Source organism: Scyliorhinus torazame, chromosome 14 (assembly GCF_047496885.1).
Source record: "Scyliorhinus torazame isolate Kashiwa2021f chromosome 14, sScyTor2.1, whole genome shotgun sequence".
NCBI classification, from domain to species: domain Eukaryota; kingdom Metazoa; phylum Chordata; class Chondrichthyes; order Carcharhiniformes; family Scyliorhinidae; genus Scyliorhinus; species Scyliorhinus torazame.
In genome coordinates, this window is record NC_092720.1 from 108,126,197 (window position 1) to 108,141,572 (window position 15,376).

Here is a 15,376-nt window from a genome sequence, read left to right on the forward strand (position 1 = left end):
CTGTAGTCCACGAACATTTGATTTTTCTCCCCAGACTTAACCACTACCACTTGAGCTCTCCAGGGGCTATTGCTGGCCTCGATGACTCCCTCCTGAAGCAACCGCTGGACCTCGGACCTGATGAAGGCTTTATCCTGGGTGCTGTACCGTCTGCTCCTGGTGGCGATGGGTTTGCAATCTGGAGTTAGATTGGCAAAGAGGGAAGAAGGATCGACATTTAAGGTCGCAAGGCCGCACACAGTGAGGGGTGGTCAGTGTCCGCCAAATTTAACGGTCAGGCTCTGGAGGTTGCACTGAAAATTCAGGCCAAGGATAAGTGCAGCGCAGTGGTTAGGGAGGATGTAGAGGCAAAAACAGTGGAACTCTACGCCTTGGACTGTGAGCGTGACCGTGCAGTACCCCCGGATCGCTACGCGATGGGATCCGGAGGCCAGGGAGATACTTTGATTGGTAGGGTGTACCTTAAGGGAGCAGCGCCTTACCGTATTTGGATGTACAAAGCTCTCGGTGCTCCCGGAGTCCAGTAGGCAGGAGGTCACGTGGCCGTTGACGTTCACGCTGGTGGATACGTTGGTCAGAGTGTGTGGTCTGGACTGGTCGATTACCATGGATGCGAGTCGTGGTTGATTGTCAGGTAGTGAGGCGGCAGCAGCGTCGGGGTCCTGAAACGCCTTTGGTCTCCATGTGCTGTGGCTTGGACAAGATGGCGGCGCCCGGAGGTCCTGGGGGTCACAAAATGGCGGCGCCCATGGAACGCACGTTGTGGGGGTGGAGCAAGATGGCGGCACCGATCAAACACATGTGTTGTGTGGGGGAGAAGGTGGCGGCGCCCATTGCTCGCACAAGGCCTGGGAGGAGGAGAGGATAGCAGCGGCCATTGTCCGTGACCGGGGTTGGGGGGGACCACTGCCGCTGAGCAGGCCTGGCACACCGCTGCGTAGTGGCCCTTCTTCCCGCAGGCCTTACAAAGGGCAGCGCGGGCCGGGCAGCGTTGGCGGTGGTCTTTGTTGGCCGCAAAAATAGCATCGGGGCTCCCGGAGATCACTGGCTGGCGCGTAGCGCAGACGCATTGAATGGGTAGCGCCCCCGCTGGGGCGGCTGCCTGTGGGCCCATGAAGCATAGTAGGAGTGCGCCGCGTGGTTGGGGGCGTAGGACTGTACATTGCACAGGGCGACCATCATGGAAAGCGCTAGTGTTTTAGTCTCTGCGAGGCTCCCTTCTCGGAGCACTGCCTGATAACATCGGACCCAATCCCAGTTACAAAAGCGTCCCTCATAAGGAGATCTGTGTGCTCCTTAGCTGTCACGTCCTGGCAGTCACAGTCCCGAATTAGTGGGGTCAGGGCCCCCCAGAAGTCCTCGATTGACTCACCCGGTAGTTGAGTATGCGTTGCGAGCGCGTGTCTGGCGAAGAGCGTGTTCGTCTTCTGCTCATAATTCTCTTTGAGTTGAGTCATAGCATCAGTGTAATTGGGCGCATCCTGGATCAGCGGGAAGATTTTAGAGCTGAGTCTGGAGTACAAGATTTGAATCCTCTGAGCCTCTGGAACAGGGGTCGGCGCCGCGTTGAAAAACGCTTCAAAACAAGCTAGCCAGTGCTGGAAGTCCTTTCTGGCGTCGCTTGTGTGTGGATCCAGCTGTAGTCGATCTGGTTTAATCCGGAGGTCCATCTTCTGAATCAGATACTAATAAATTGAGGCACGATCAATTTGGCTGGAGACAAAGTTGAAGTCAAACTGAGGCTTTATTAGTATCTGAAGTGTGGCCTCCTACAGCAGCTGACGAAATGGCTGCGAGCTAGAGGCCACGCATATTTATAACCCGGCTGCTGGGCGGTGCTAGCATGCAGGGACCCAGGTGAACCTGCAGTGCAGGTTCTACCGTACAACCCTTAATATAGGACGCATTGACAGTTGCGGGAGAAGAGAATTCCGCTGCCAGCGAACGGAGCGCCACCTCCCACCATCGAGAAGCAGGAGGTTGGGAGGCCTGAGAATCCCGCCCATGGTATAAAGAAATGGGACTGTTGCCTAGCAAATGAAAGGCTCCAGGGGAATAGACAGCAATTTGAGATTCAGTTGGTGATTATGCTCTAAAGTGAAGGGAGCAGTTTAAGTCTCTCTCTGGACTTGCTAGAAGATTGCTGAGGAAAATAAGTCCAAGAATTTTAGGTGAGTTGCTCTAGAGTTTGTTTTCTTTATTCGTGGTTCATGTTATTTGTGGGCATCGCTGTCCGGGCCGGCATTTATTGCCCATCCCTGAGGGCATTTAAGAGTCAACCACATTGCTGTGGATAGGCCAAGTCAGGCAAGGATGACAGACTTCCTTCCCTAAAGGGCATTTGTGAACTAGATGGATTTTTACAACAATCGACAATGGTTTTATGGTCACCTTTTAGACTTGTCAGATTTTTTTTATTGAATTCAAATTTCACCATCTGCCCTGGCAGGATTCGAACCCGGATTACCAGAGCATGACTCTGGGTCTCTGGATTACCAGCCCAGTGACAATAACACCACACCACTGCCTCCCCAAAAGTTAAAGTAACAGTGAATGTAGAGTGAGTTAAGGATCTCAAGGGAGATAACCCTGTCAACAGTTTACTGGGAGGGATGCAGAGAGCAGGTTCCAAAAGAAAAGAAGGGTCCCAAGAAGAGTTTCTCGTCAAAGGAAAAGAACAGGAATCCGGAAAAGCTTGTGTTAAGTGAAGTTAAGAGCAAAGAGCAGAGGCTCCAAATTAAAAGACAGAGCTGCAGTGTGCAGATCTGGAATAACGTGGGCATGTGAAAAGCCAGAGGGCAGGATTCTCTCATTTTGAGACTACGTTCGGTGACGGGTGACTCCAGCAGTCCCTGTCCAGCACATCAGAATGACAGGATCCTGCATCAGATTCTGTTCTTGGAGCCTCATTAATTATGCACAGTTGAGTTTCCCTCTGACTCTCATGGTGGGCAGGCAATTGATTCATTCACCAGACCTCAGCTGGTGGGTTTGAAGGTCCCAGTGCCATATTTAAATACCAGTCCAACATACAGCACTCCCCAGACCATGCAGGATGTCAGCAATCCTGTGGTAAATGGCTAGCAGCCTCAAGAGAAAATCTGTTCCTTGATTCAATTTACCACCCCCAGAGCCCATCACTTGCAAGGCACCAATTCCCCACTTGGACCTCTATCATTCCCATCTGGAATCTTCATTCATTCCTTCCGATAACAATGTGGTATTCCAATGACCCTGTTGTTTGTAAGCTTTTCATGTTGGCTTATCAGGGTCCAGGCCCCGTCCCCTCAGTCTTCCCTCTGCCATCTTCCATCTTTCTGCGTCTCTGCCTGCCATCATCACCCCTCACCCTATCCCCTTCCTTGCTCACCCATCTTTCCACATTGCCCCCCTTGTCTTCATCAGGCCACCTCCATACCCCTCACCACCCTCCTCAACTCCCACCATTGAACTTTGGACCTTAGTTTCAGTGGTTGCATGTGTCCCACAGCACAGTGCTGTCCAGTTCGACATTGTTGTGTGGCACCAGGAGGGTAGGAGACCCCTGTACCCTGCAACCCCAGGTACAGTACTGATCCAAGTTGGGGACATAGGAAGATCCATGGATCCAGCAACATGGTGCTCTCCATAAAGACCAGCTCAGAATGGAGATGGAGGGCAGGAAACTGTCTTCCCCGGCAGAGTGGTGGGCAGTGCATCAGGAACAGCCTCCATACCAGCCGTACCAGCCTCCCCGAACAGGCGCCGGAATGTGGCGACTAGGGGCCTTTCACGGTAACTTCATTTGAAGCCTACTTGTGACAATAAGCGATTTTCATTTTCAACAGCACAGCACGATGATAGAAAGGCTTTGTTGCACTCACCTGAAAGTGTCTTGCGAACCGAGGACCCTTTTGTGCACGTCACTCTTTAGCAATCAGGTTTGACGCCAACATGATTTTTCATTGGTTGGAAGGTCTGATGGGACACTGACGGTCAGCTGTTTTAATGAGCAGTCATGAGATGCCAATGAATGCAGTAGTGTTCGTGCCACGTGCCAGCAGAAAGACCGAACTGCCATTGACCCACCATTGGGAGAATTGCAAAGGCATTTTACGATGGCCGGTTTCTGACTTTGATTTTCACCACATTCTCTGCACTCACCCACCCACTGTCATACCCGCCATGGGCAGATTGGGAGAAATCCACCCAGAAGATCCGAGGAGACTTTCAAAGGTTGGTAACTCCTTACTATGTGTATCTGCATCATCAGTGTTCTGTTGGCATGGCTGGGTATCTAATAGAGTCCGTGGAAGGTGAAGCTTGCTCCAGGGCAGAAGAACATCAACAAAGGTTAAAATCCTGGAAGTGGACCCTTGGTGAAGAAATCCGAGTGAAAATGTCATCTGGGAGAAGATTCCCAGATGTGTTTTTTGAGAGCGGAAATTGGAAATACTTGCGTGGAAGACAAAGGGAGACCAGTTGGCTCACGGTTTGACAGGTGTCTGGGGGGAGCTGATGAAAAATCCATAGTTGTTTGGCTGACACCCATCACTTGATTTCAGAGCTTGGTGCATCTGGCTACATGTCACCTATTGGTTTACATGGACTGTGTGGTTACTGTGAACATTAGAATATAAAATTGATTTTGTAACTTGTATTATCCTTACGAATCTGTATATATCTATGAAGCTATAGTTGTGGTTGAACAAGTAGTGTATTATAGTACATCTTTCCTTGTTTAATTAACGTTTTATTCTTTTGTCACAAGTTCATCAGCGGACTCTGATTGTGCTCAGTAACCACTGTCCACGTTTCTAAATAAAAGAATAAAAGTTAGGATCTATCAAGCAGAGTTCCACCCTGGATTTGAACTTGTCCAGCAGTCAGATGAGCTGGGTTAATAACAATATCAAAAACTGTACTGAACTAAAAATAGGCTTATAAATTTGTGATTATTGACTAGATGCCAATGCTGTATATTCTAATTGTTATTACACCATTTTCACACCTTTTCATTATCTCAACTTTCCTCCTAAGTCATTTGGCAATGGACCACATATTTTTAGACTTCTCCTTTTAGTTACTGTATTTCCACTGACAAATTAATGTTCTGAGGGGCAGTGATTGGGCAGCTGTGTGTATGCCTGATTAAACTATAGTCACTAACATTGGATCATTACCTTTTTATTTGAAGTCAGTTATAAACTACATTTCCTCGCAGTGTGACTCTTGGTATAATGAACTTCAAAAAAGGATGTTGAACACTTTCAATAATTATTGCCAATTCCCTTTGGCCCAGGGACATCAATCGCTTTTGGGCAACTTTACCTGTCCTTCATCAAACCCCTAAGTAGAGAGAGCATCAACAATGGCGAACTTAAGCTTAAGGCATGCTCGTAAAAGAGAGATGAACAGCAGCTCTTGAGAAATCCATAGCCTGGAATACCAATATCACAACAACATGACAGCAATTTGGGATGAGGGCAATAAAGATGAAAGAATATATTGTGATCTTTCCAACCCATCTCTGTGCTTCTAAATTTATTTATTTTTTAAAAAAAATTTTAAATAAAATTTACAGTGCAGAAGGAGGCCATTCGGCCCATCAAGTCTGCACCGGCTCTTGGAAAGAGCACCCTACCCAAGCCCACACCTCCACCCTATCCCCATAACCTAGTAACCCCATCCAACTCTAAGGGCAATTTTGGACAATAAGGGCAACTTAGCATGGCCAATCCACCTAACCTGCACATCTTTGGACTGTGGGAGGAAACCGGAGCACCCGAGGAAACCCACGCACACACGGGGAGAACGTGCAGACTCCGCACAGACAGTGACCCAAGCCGGGAATCGAACCTGGGACCCTGGAGCTGTGAAGCAATTGTGCTAACCACAATGCTACCGTGCTGCCCACCAGCACCAAATCAGCACCAAGCTCTCTTCTGTTTCCCTTGAAAGGCTGCATCTCAAAAGTAACCATTTTTATTTTGGGAAAATCGCTTTCAAATCTGTTCCAGCTGTCTTGCAAGTACCCACACCAGTTGATGCAACCAGCCAGCCACTGATGCAAAACCAAGGTAAAATTTGAATTTATTGCCATAACTTCTGACAACAGGTTTCAGGTTTCACATTGGCGTAGAAAGTTGTGCTGACCATTTGTCCTCACAGCCCTCTGAACTCCATTGCGCTGCCAGTATCGCCCTATAACCCTAACCTACCCATTACATCTCCAGCCTCACGCCACCGAGTCGTGTTCTCCTATTACTTGATCCTGAATCTCCTGCTCCAAGGTGCACATCGGCCCTGGTTCCTTACCTTCTGACTCATTCTTGGATTGTCGCAGTTTCTCCGGCCTCATCCTTGATCTTTGAGCAAGACGGTGGAAGATACGAGACACAATGAAGACAGAAAGGAGAAGATTTAGAGAGAGGTCCGGGTCAGGCAGCATCTGAGGAAGATTTGGAATAAAAGTATCTTGGGTACAGACCCACCAGAATGAAGGCTTCTGACAGGGGGTCTCAATCCAATACATTAACTTAGCCCGGACTTTACAGTCAACAGTGAAGCGCACTTGCTGGCTGACCAGTTGGATAGTTTTACTGAGAGATGCAGTGATCTTTATGGTGGGAATTCCATTCCTATCACCATGCAGTGGTGAATGTGTCATTCATTACTGGGCATTGCCAGCATGGAGCTGAAGTGATCTCATTAGGGTGCCCAAATAGCCAATCCAAAGATTTTTGCATTCGACTCACCACACCATCCTCCAAATAACCAGGAAACAAAAAAATTAAGTATTTTTTAAAAGTTAAGAGAAATTTAAAGAATGGAACATACACGGGTATGGTAGTATAGTAGGTAAAATATTCTGAACTATTTTTACATTTCAAAAATGTTGTTTTAAAAATCTACCCATTAATCAATTAATAGTACTCAATGATGATAACACTCTTTTGTCAAAATTAGTTGTTGACCAAATTTTATGAATCAAATCGCAATTAAAAGCACAGTTATAACTGATTGAACAACATGTAGCTTTATAAAGAGGTTTCAAATGATGATATGGAAGGGGTAAAGTTGAAGTTCCCATTGATTTTAATGTGTTACTGGCTCTAAGTGGATCTACAGTGCAGCCTGCATTGGAACCCTAAGTGACAGACCAAACACACTCAATATCCTGACGTTGTGGTCAATTTCACAGAATAATGACAACTAACACTGCCACTCCCTCAAAGTGTGCCCCTTTTTACTTTCCAGGTGCTGACAGTACTGCTGTGTATTTTCAGCATTGCGATGGAGAAAGTCACAAGGAACTATAGGCTCCCAAAGCTCCCAGGTAATTTGGCTTGAACATACTTGTTTGTTTGCAGAGAGAATGTCCCTGCATCATTTGTCATTTTTAGCAACTTGGCTGAGTCTGGGTTTACCACTGTCGCATTTAAGGGGTACCCCTATGATGTGCTCGGAATCCCTCTTGGATGATCCCACCTAAAGGTTTATCCGGCAATTGCCCGGAAGAGCTCATTGCTCTGGGAGCCATCGGAGAGAAGTGATTTAAATCGCTACGTTCAGATGAGTCTGCCAGTTTTACCCCAATAATTACTCTGAGTCAGTCAGGAAAAAAACTTTTAACACCTGAGTAACCATGTAAACACCCATGCCCAGCCTCACACAAGGCAAGACATACAAATGTGACTCACCACACCACCCCCACACTCAAACCGACCCACCCAACCCAACTGCCCCAACCTATGACCTGACCTGAACTCCTCCCACCCCCAGCCCAACATTCCCCCCCTGGCACGACCCTGTAAAAAGGGGGGCTTACCTCTCTGCACCCCAGTTAGTCCACAACGATGCTGTCAGGAGCCAGCTTCACTGTGTGGTGATCCACTGTAATAGGAGATGTAAGGTAGGACCTGCACTACAGGTTCGCCGGTAGCTCCTGCCGGCTGGCTCCACCCACGGAGAACTGTATAAATATGCATGACCTCCAGTGCCCTGCCATTTCGCCAGCTGCAGCAGGAGGCCACGCATCTGACTGTAATAAAGCCACAGTTGTACCCAACTTTAGTCTTTGTGTAATTGATCGTGCATCAATTTATTGCAGTGAGATTTTCCACAGAATGGATATCAGAATTAAGCCCGATCGCCTGCAGCTGGATCCGCACTCGCCCGACGCAAGGAAAGACTTTACTCACTGGCTAACATGTTTCGAGGCTTACATCAACGCTGCGGACCCCGAGCCAACGGAGGCTCAGAAGATAAACGTCCTGTACTCCAGACTGAGCTCCAGCGTGTTCCCGTTGATCCAAGACGCCACGACTTATACAAAAGCAATGTAACTCCTCAAAGAACATTACACGCAGAAGGCGAACACGCTCTTCGCCAGGCATGTACTCGCCACCCGCTCGCAACCACCTGGTGAGTCCATCGAAGACTTCTGGCGGGCCCTAATTCCACTCGTCCGGGACTGTGACTGTCAGGCCATCACAGCCGCCGAACACGCGAATCTCCTCATGCGCGATGCCTTCATGACGGAGATTGCGCCGGACCGCATCCGAGAACGATTGCTGGAAGGAGCCACGCTCGAATTGGCGGAGACGAAAACCTTGGCGCTCTCCATGACGGTCGCATCCCGTAACGTACAATCGTACATCTCCCGCCGCACTGCCCACCCTTTTACTCCTTCCTACCCCTCCTGGACCCCGCCGACGACCTCCTCAGCCAGGGCCCTGCCTTCGCAATACGCCTGCGCCGCACGCCGATCTGTGCACCCGGGGGTCCCTGCTGCTACTTCTGTGGTCAGCAGAAGCATCCCCACCAACACTGCCCGGCCCGCACTGCAGTTTGTAAAACCTGCAGTAAAAAGGGCCACTTCGCGGCTGTGTGCCAGGCCCGCACAGTCGCTGCGATTTCGCCTGCTATCGCCCCCTCCCCCATGCCAGACGCACAATGGGAGCCGCCATCTTCTCCTCCCGGGTCCATGTGCGACCAATGGGCGCCGCCATCTTGTCCCCCTTCGGCCACGTGCGCCCCATGGGCGCCGCCATCTTGTCCTGACCCCGCAATGTGAGCACCATGGGCGCCGCCATCTTGTCCCAACCCCGCAATGTGCGCACCATGGGCGCCGCCATCTTGTTCCCCACGGGGCCCCGGACATCCCGACATCGGAACCGCACACGCTCGCCACCCGAAGCATCTGATGGCTACCCGCAGCTTGCTGGACAAATCTCGTCCGCATAACCTGCCCACCGCGGCGACGACGGTTAAAATCAACGGCCACGCGACCTCGTGCCAGCTGGACTCTGGGAGCACCGAAAGCTTTGTTCACCCAGATACGGTAAGGCGCTGCTCCCTCGCGGTCCACCCTGCCAATCAAAGGATCTCCCTAGCATCCGGATCCCACTCGGTCCTGATCCGAGATTTTTGTACAGTCACCCTCACGGTCCAGGGTGTAGAATTTAGTAACTTCCGCCTCTATGTCCTTCCTAATCTCTGCGCTGCACTCCTGTTGCACCTGGACTTCCAGTGCCACCTCCAGAGCCTCACCCTCAAATTCGGCGGGACCTTACCCCCCCCTTACCGTTTGCTGCCTCGCGACTGTTGCTCGTTTCAGCCTTAGTTTGATTGCTCTTGTTCTATCACCTTTGCTCTTGAGTCGCCAGGTATCTTTCTGATACCGCCACGTGGTTCAAGTCCGAGTAATGATCAATAATCCAACACACCGCTTAGTAAGAGTTAAATCAACACACATTTATTATATACAGCAATCAATACTTATACATTAATTCTACTTCTAAGCTACTTCCTACAACTAACAGGCCAATACTTAACTTTGGAAATGGCCCACCAGGTCAGGGGAACGAATGGCCTTTCGTATGGGTTCTGAGCCTGCGGGATTCAAAGCTGGTACAGATCGATAGTTAGGAGTGTCTATCTCGTAGCGAGCGATGGAGTAAGACTTACGTTTCTTGCGGCTGTTGTAGAGGGTCAGCAGAGGGCTCATGAAGGGTGCGGAGAGGAGAAGAAGAAGGGTCGATTTGAACTTGGCCCCTATTCTTATAGTTCCCGCCTCTCTGGGTGGACCTTGTACCTAGTTCCAAGTGATTGGACTTGGTCCCAATCACTTGGTTCGATATTCTCCAATGCTGGAGCGATTCCTTGATCGAGGGGTGGTCATTCATTCTCTTTGTGTAAGCTCCATGCTGGCACCGAAAAGTCTGGGTTGGCTTTGTGTTTCGAATTTGTAGCATATTGTTCCCGGGATTGCTACTTACTATGCCGATGGCTGGTGTGTTGTTGTGTTGATGGCTGTAGGTATTGATTCTGTCTGGCTTCCCCAGAGGCGAATACACTGTTTTACCTGCAGCTGTCTGTTTGAGTCCTGTTGGCTGATTTTCCCATCAGCCTCTTCCGTTCGCCATTTTAAATCAGGGTTTGTCCATTCTAATCGGGAGTTAGCCATTTTACATGGCTACATTCCCTCCTTGTGATCCTAACGCGGAGCGTGAAGGATCACATCATGATTGTTACTTTCCATTCCCTGACTGGGGGGGGACACCTCCTACATGGCCTCTGCACTGACCATAGCTATGCACAAAAATTTTTAACTAACAATTCTAAGGGCGCTATGTCAGACAGGGACATGCATTACAAAACAACAAACTTGGAACCTCTAACTTATACTTAGTATACTACACTCGCTAAACATTCCATTATCCTACCTTCCTCAAGCATACAACAAAATCACAGCATTTCATACAATCTTTCCTGGCTTGGCAGTCAAGCTCAGGATCATACAATTTTTACATCTCTTTATTTACAACAACAATAAACGCAAGTGAATGCACTTTATTATTTTATAATAGATCGCGGGGGTCAGGGGTCTGGTCGTAACCGAACATAGGGGATCTGATCCTATATACCGGGGTTCGAGCGTGGTAGGCTCTCCTCCATTTATGTAGGTGCATAGTCTGCACTACACAGCAGAGTATCGCCAACGCTAACAGTGTTTCGATCACATAGGACAGGGAGTACCAAGTTATGAACCTGGCACACCAGGATGATGCAGTGTCGCTGGTGACTGAACTCTGGGTACTGCAGTGAAACATTAACGGCTGGGGGGTTTGAAGTCATGGGATTCGCGGTCACGCGCAACCAAATGTCCATAAACAGTATGTTGATCACGATGAAGGAAGTCCTCATGGCTGTTCTCTTTCTTCTCTTCTCTTTATCTTCTCCGGTCCTGGAGCTTCTGGAGCTCTGTAGAAACAAGCATAGTGTCTGTAACTATCTTTGTTTAATATCTGGTATGCTAGTGTATCTGTCCTTTGGTGCCAATTATTCCCTTTATAATTGGTCACTATTGCGACTCCCTCATTTTTTTCAAAAAACAAATTTTAGGACACGGTACACTTCCCAATAATAAACGAGTGCTAATTTACCATCCAAATATTCCAGGATGTAAATAGCAAATGGCCGGCAACCTAAGGGTTACCTAAACAAACAAACTTTTTGAACTGAAAAATGCCAAAATGAGGTGCGTATGGGCCGCGATGGGTAAGATTTGGATGGAATCCCCGGGTAGGACGGCTACCAATGCCGTATCTCTCCTACCCGAGCGAAGTTGACCAGCGGGGGGGGGTTCCCAGGCAGGGCGGGTCTCAAGTGGTTTCTCCACTGCCTGAGCAACCGACAAGAACGGGCAAAAATGTAGTCATCATGGTGGGGCTGCCGTAGTGGTTCTATCCTTCGAACCAGAAGGGCAGTAGAGTATCAGCTGAGAAGCTAGTTCCTCTGAACAAGCGTCTGGCAACGGTGGGTCTCTGAGGGCAAGTCCTCAGAGGTTTCGACCGAATAGGCGTGTGGCAGTGAGAAAAATTCTCCTGTCGGACATACAACATGCAACAAACGTACAAACAACATAAAACATTCTGCAGGTTCCATCAGAAAGGACAACACTTTTCCCAAGCGGTTCCTTTTAAAACATCATCTGGACACCTCAGTTCTCGGTTGCGAACAGGGTCGCAAAGGGGTTGGCGGTTTGGGAGTCAGACCCAAGGTCGTCCTCTTCTCCCGGGTGCCAATCTCTGAAGTGGATTAGGGCTGAAAGGGCTGCATGGTGTGATGTGGGGTCACTCTCGTCGTTGTGGACGTGTCGGTATGAATTGTCACGGTGCCAAAACTCGGGGTCGTTGGTGTGGTTCGGTGGTCGGTGGTGTGATTTGTTTAGAAAAGTGACCAGGAAGGGATCACTTGGATCGTAGTCGGAGTCGCTGGGTGTGGGTCCGGTTGCATGGGGATAGTAGGGAGGCGTGCTGTGGCTATCGTCCGAGTCACAGTCGCTGTCTCTGCTGCTGCAGTCTGTGGGCGTTCCGGGGTGGAGTGTGTATTTCGGGGGTGGAGGCGAGGTCGATTCCGTGGCTGGGCTGGACGTGGCGGGGGTTGGTAGGGGTACGTTGGCTGTGGGCGGGGTGTGGTCTGCTGCGTCAAGCATGACGTGGTGTTCGTGGTTCGACTGTGTCCCATATGCCTTCAGCTGGTTTATATGAAACCACGCAGTCTTACCATTGGGGTACTTTATTTTGTAAACGGATGGGCTCACTTTATCCGCAATGGAATACGGACCCGAGTATTTAGGTTACAGGAATGTGCTGGGGTTATTTACAGACAGCAATTGCTGTCCGATATCGTACTCAGTCGCATGCACTGTCTTGTCGAAACAAGCCTTGCTCTGTTTCTTTTTGGTGCCCAATTTTACTGCGGCTGCTAACTGAGCCGTTTTAACATTCGCAACTAATTGCTCCATGGCTTTCTCGTGTGTGAGGGCCGTCACTTCGGGGCTGGTCAGGTCTAAACCTAACAAGTATTCTGTCCCTTTCATAGGGCGTCCGGTCATGAGAGTGTGTGGGGTGTAACCTGTGGATGTAGAAATAGTGTTACGCAAAAATATCAGCGCAAAAGGGAGGACTGAGTCCCAAGTGGTGTTGTTCTGCTGGACCATGTTTCTGAGGGTGTTTTTTAGCGTCCGATTCATGCGCTCCACGATACCACTCGACTGTGGGTGGTATGCTATGTGGAATTTTTGGGTGATGCCAAATATCGTGAGGACGTTCTGCATGACACGTCCCGTAAAATGGGAGCCTTGGTCAGATTCAATGCTGCGGGGGAGTCCCCATCTTGTAAAGATGTGGTGGGTTAGAATCTTGGCTGTGGTTTTTGCAGTGTTTGTGCGGGCTGGGAATGCTTCCACCCATTTCGTAAACGTGTCAATTACCACAAGTACATATTTATAGCCATTCCTGCAAGGGGGCAATGGACCTATAAAATCAATCTGGAGGTTAGTCCAGGGGCCATTAACGGGTCGGGTGTGGCTGAGTTGGGCCTTTTTGGCATATCTGTCGGGGTTATTCTGCGCACAGATAAGACAATTTTCTATGTAATGGCTTATATCTTCCTTTAAATTTGGCCACCAACAAAGCTGTTTGAGATGGGCTGTAGTGGGATTGATTCCCTGATGTGCATGACCGTCATGGAACAAATAAATCAATTGGTTCCTGTCCTGTTCAGGCACCACATAAAGGGTGTCCTTTAACACCACACCATCATGTGTGGTCAGTGTATTTCTAAACCTCTCGTAGGAGGCGGGATACTTCCCTTTTACAATCTCTGTGAGAGCGCTGTCCTGCTTCTGGGCCTCTATTAGATCCTCGATACTAGTCTGTGTGACCTGAACTGCACTCACTGGCGCGCTTTCGGGGGGTTTCCAAAAATACCCATGTCTGGAACCTGCCTTAGCCAGTGCGTCGGCTTTTACATTTCCAGGGGGGGAGGAACGATGGTGGCTGCAAACTTTGATGATGCCAAAAGTCCTGTTCTGGGCTTCCTCTAAAATATGGCGGAGCAATGGGGCTGAGGGGAGGGGTTTTCCATCTGCGGAAACAAATCCTCTTGCTTCCCACAGGGGCAGAAATTCCGTAAGGCTGTTACAGACATAGAGGCTGTCCGAGTATATGTCTGCTGGGCTGGGGAAGGTATCTGGGTACTCAACAATATATGCAATGGCAGCAAGCTCTGCTGCCTGCGCGCCTAAGTGTCCGGGTAGTTTCAACGTTATTTCCTCAAGGACGCGTCCCTGCGCGTCCTCAACATAAATCCCGCAACCTGTTATGCGCTTCCCATCTAAGACTGTGGAAGATCCATCCACATAAATCTTAATGGGCTCACACGTGTCCGTGATGCGGGGGGGCTCTGAGTTGAATTACCTATCTTTCTGGGGGATGTCTTAGCAATAAAGGGGCCTGTGTTGTGGTGTAGAGAGATAATCTCACATTCATGGGGGGTTCCGGGGTACTGTAAATTGTCGGCTAAGTAGGTGTGTGTCTTTGTCCTTTTTACTGTGATGTCCCGTCCCTGCAAGAGAAAGGTCCATCTCGCTGCTCTTATTTGGCTGACGGTACCGTCCTTGAGCCATCCGTCCAGTAAAAGTTGGGTGGGGGGGGTGTTCGGTCAGAATTGTGATGGGGTTCAGTCCGGTAATATATGAAAAGTACTGCACTCCCCAGAAAACTGCGAGCAGGTGCCTCTCACAGGCTGAAAATCCCTGCTCCACAGCATCTAAAAGTCGGGAGGCGTAAGCTACGGGTCTTAACTGGTCGTGCCGTTCCTGGAGGAGCACGGTTGAAAGGGTGCGGTCTGTGGTCGCTACCTCTATGGCGTAAGGGGAAAGCGGGTCTGGAACTTGTAGTGCGGGGGCTGCTATGAGTGCCTGTTTTAAAGAGTCCACAGCATCCGTATGCTGCGGAAGCCATTCCCAAGGGGCTCCTTTCTTTAGGAGGTCTGAGAGGGGTGCTGCCTTGCTGGCGAAACCATCAATGTGGTTTCGGCAGTAGCCAACCAGTCCTAAAAACGACCGGAGGGCTGAAACGTTCTGGGGAAGGGGCAATTTAGCAATCGAGTCAATCCTTTTATGCTCGATCTCGCGTTTACCGTGCGTGATAATTGTTCCCAAATATACCACTTTTTCTTCCAAAATCTGGGCCTTTTTGGGATTGACTTTACAGCCAATTGAATGTAATAGTTCCAGGAGTTCGGACAGAAGCTCAATGTGCTCTTCCTTGGTGTCTGTCTGCAGTAGTAGATCGTCTACATACTGTACCAGACATTCGGGGCGAGAGAATTTTGCTAATCCATTTGCCAGCTGTCGGTGGAAAATGGAGGGGGAGTTGTGGAATCCTTGTGGCAGGCATGTCCACGTGTCCTGCTGTGCTTTAAAGGTGAAGGCAAATTTGTACTGGCACGCCTTTGCCAATGGAATGGACCAGAATCCATTACTGATGTCCAAAACCGTGAAGTAGCGGGAATTGAGTCCCTGCTTGAGCATGGTCTCGGG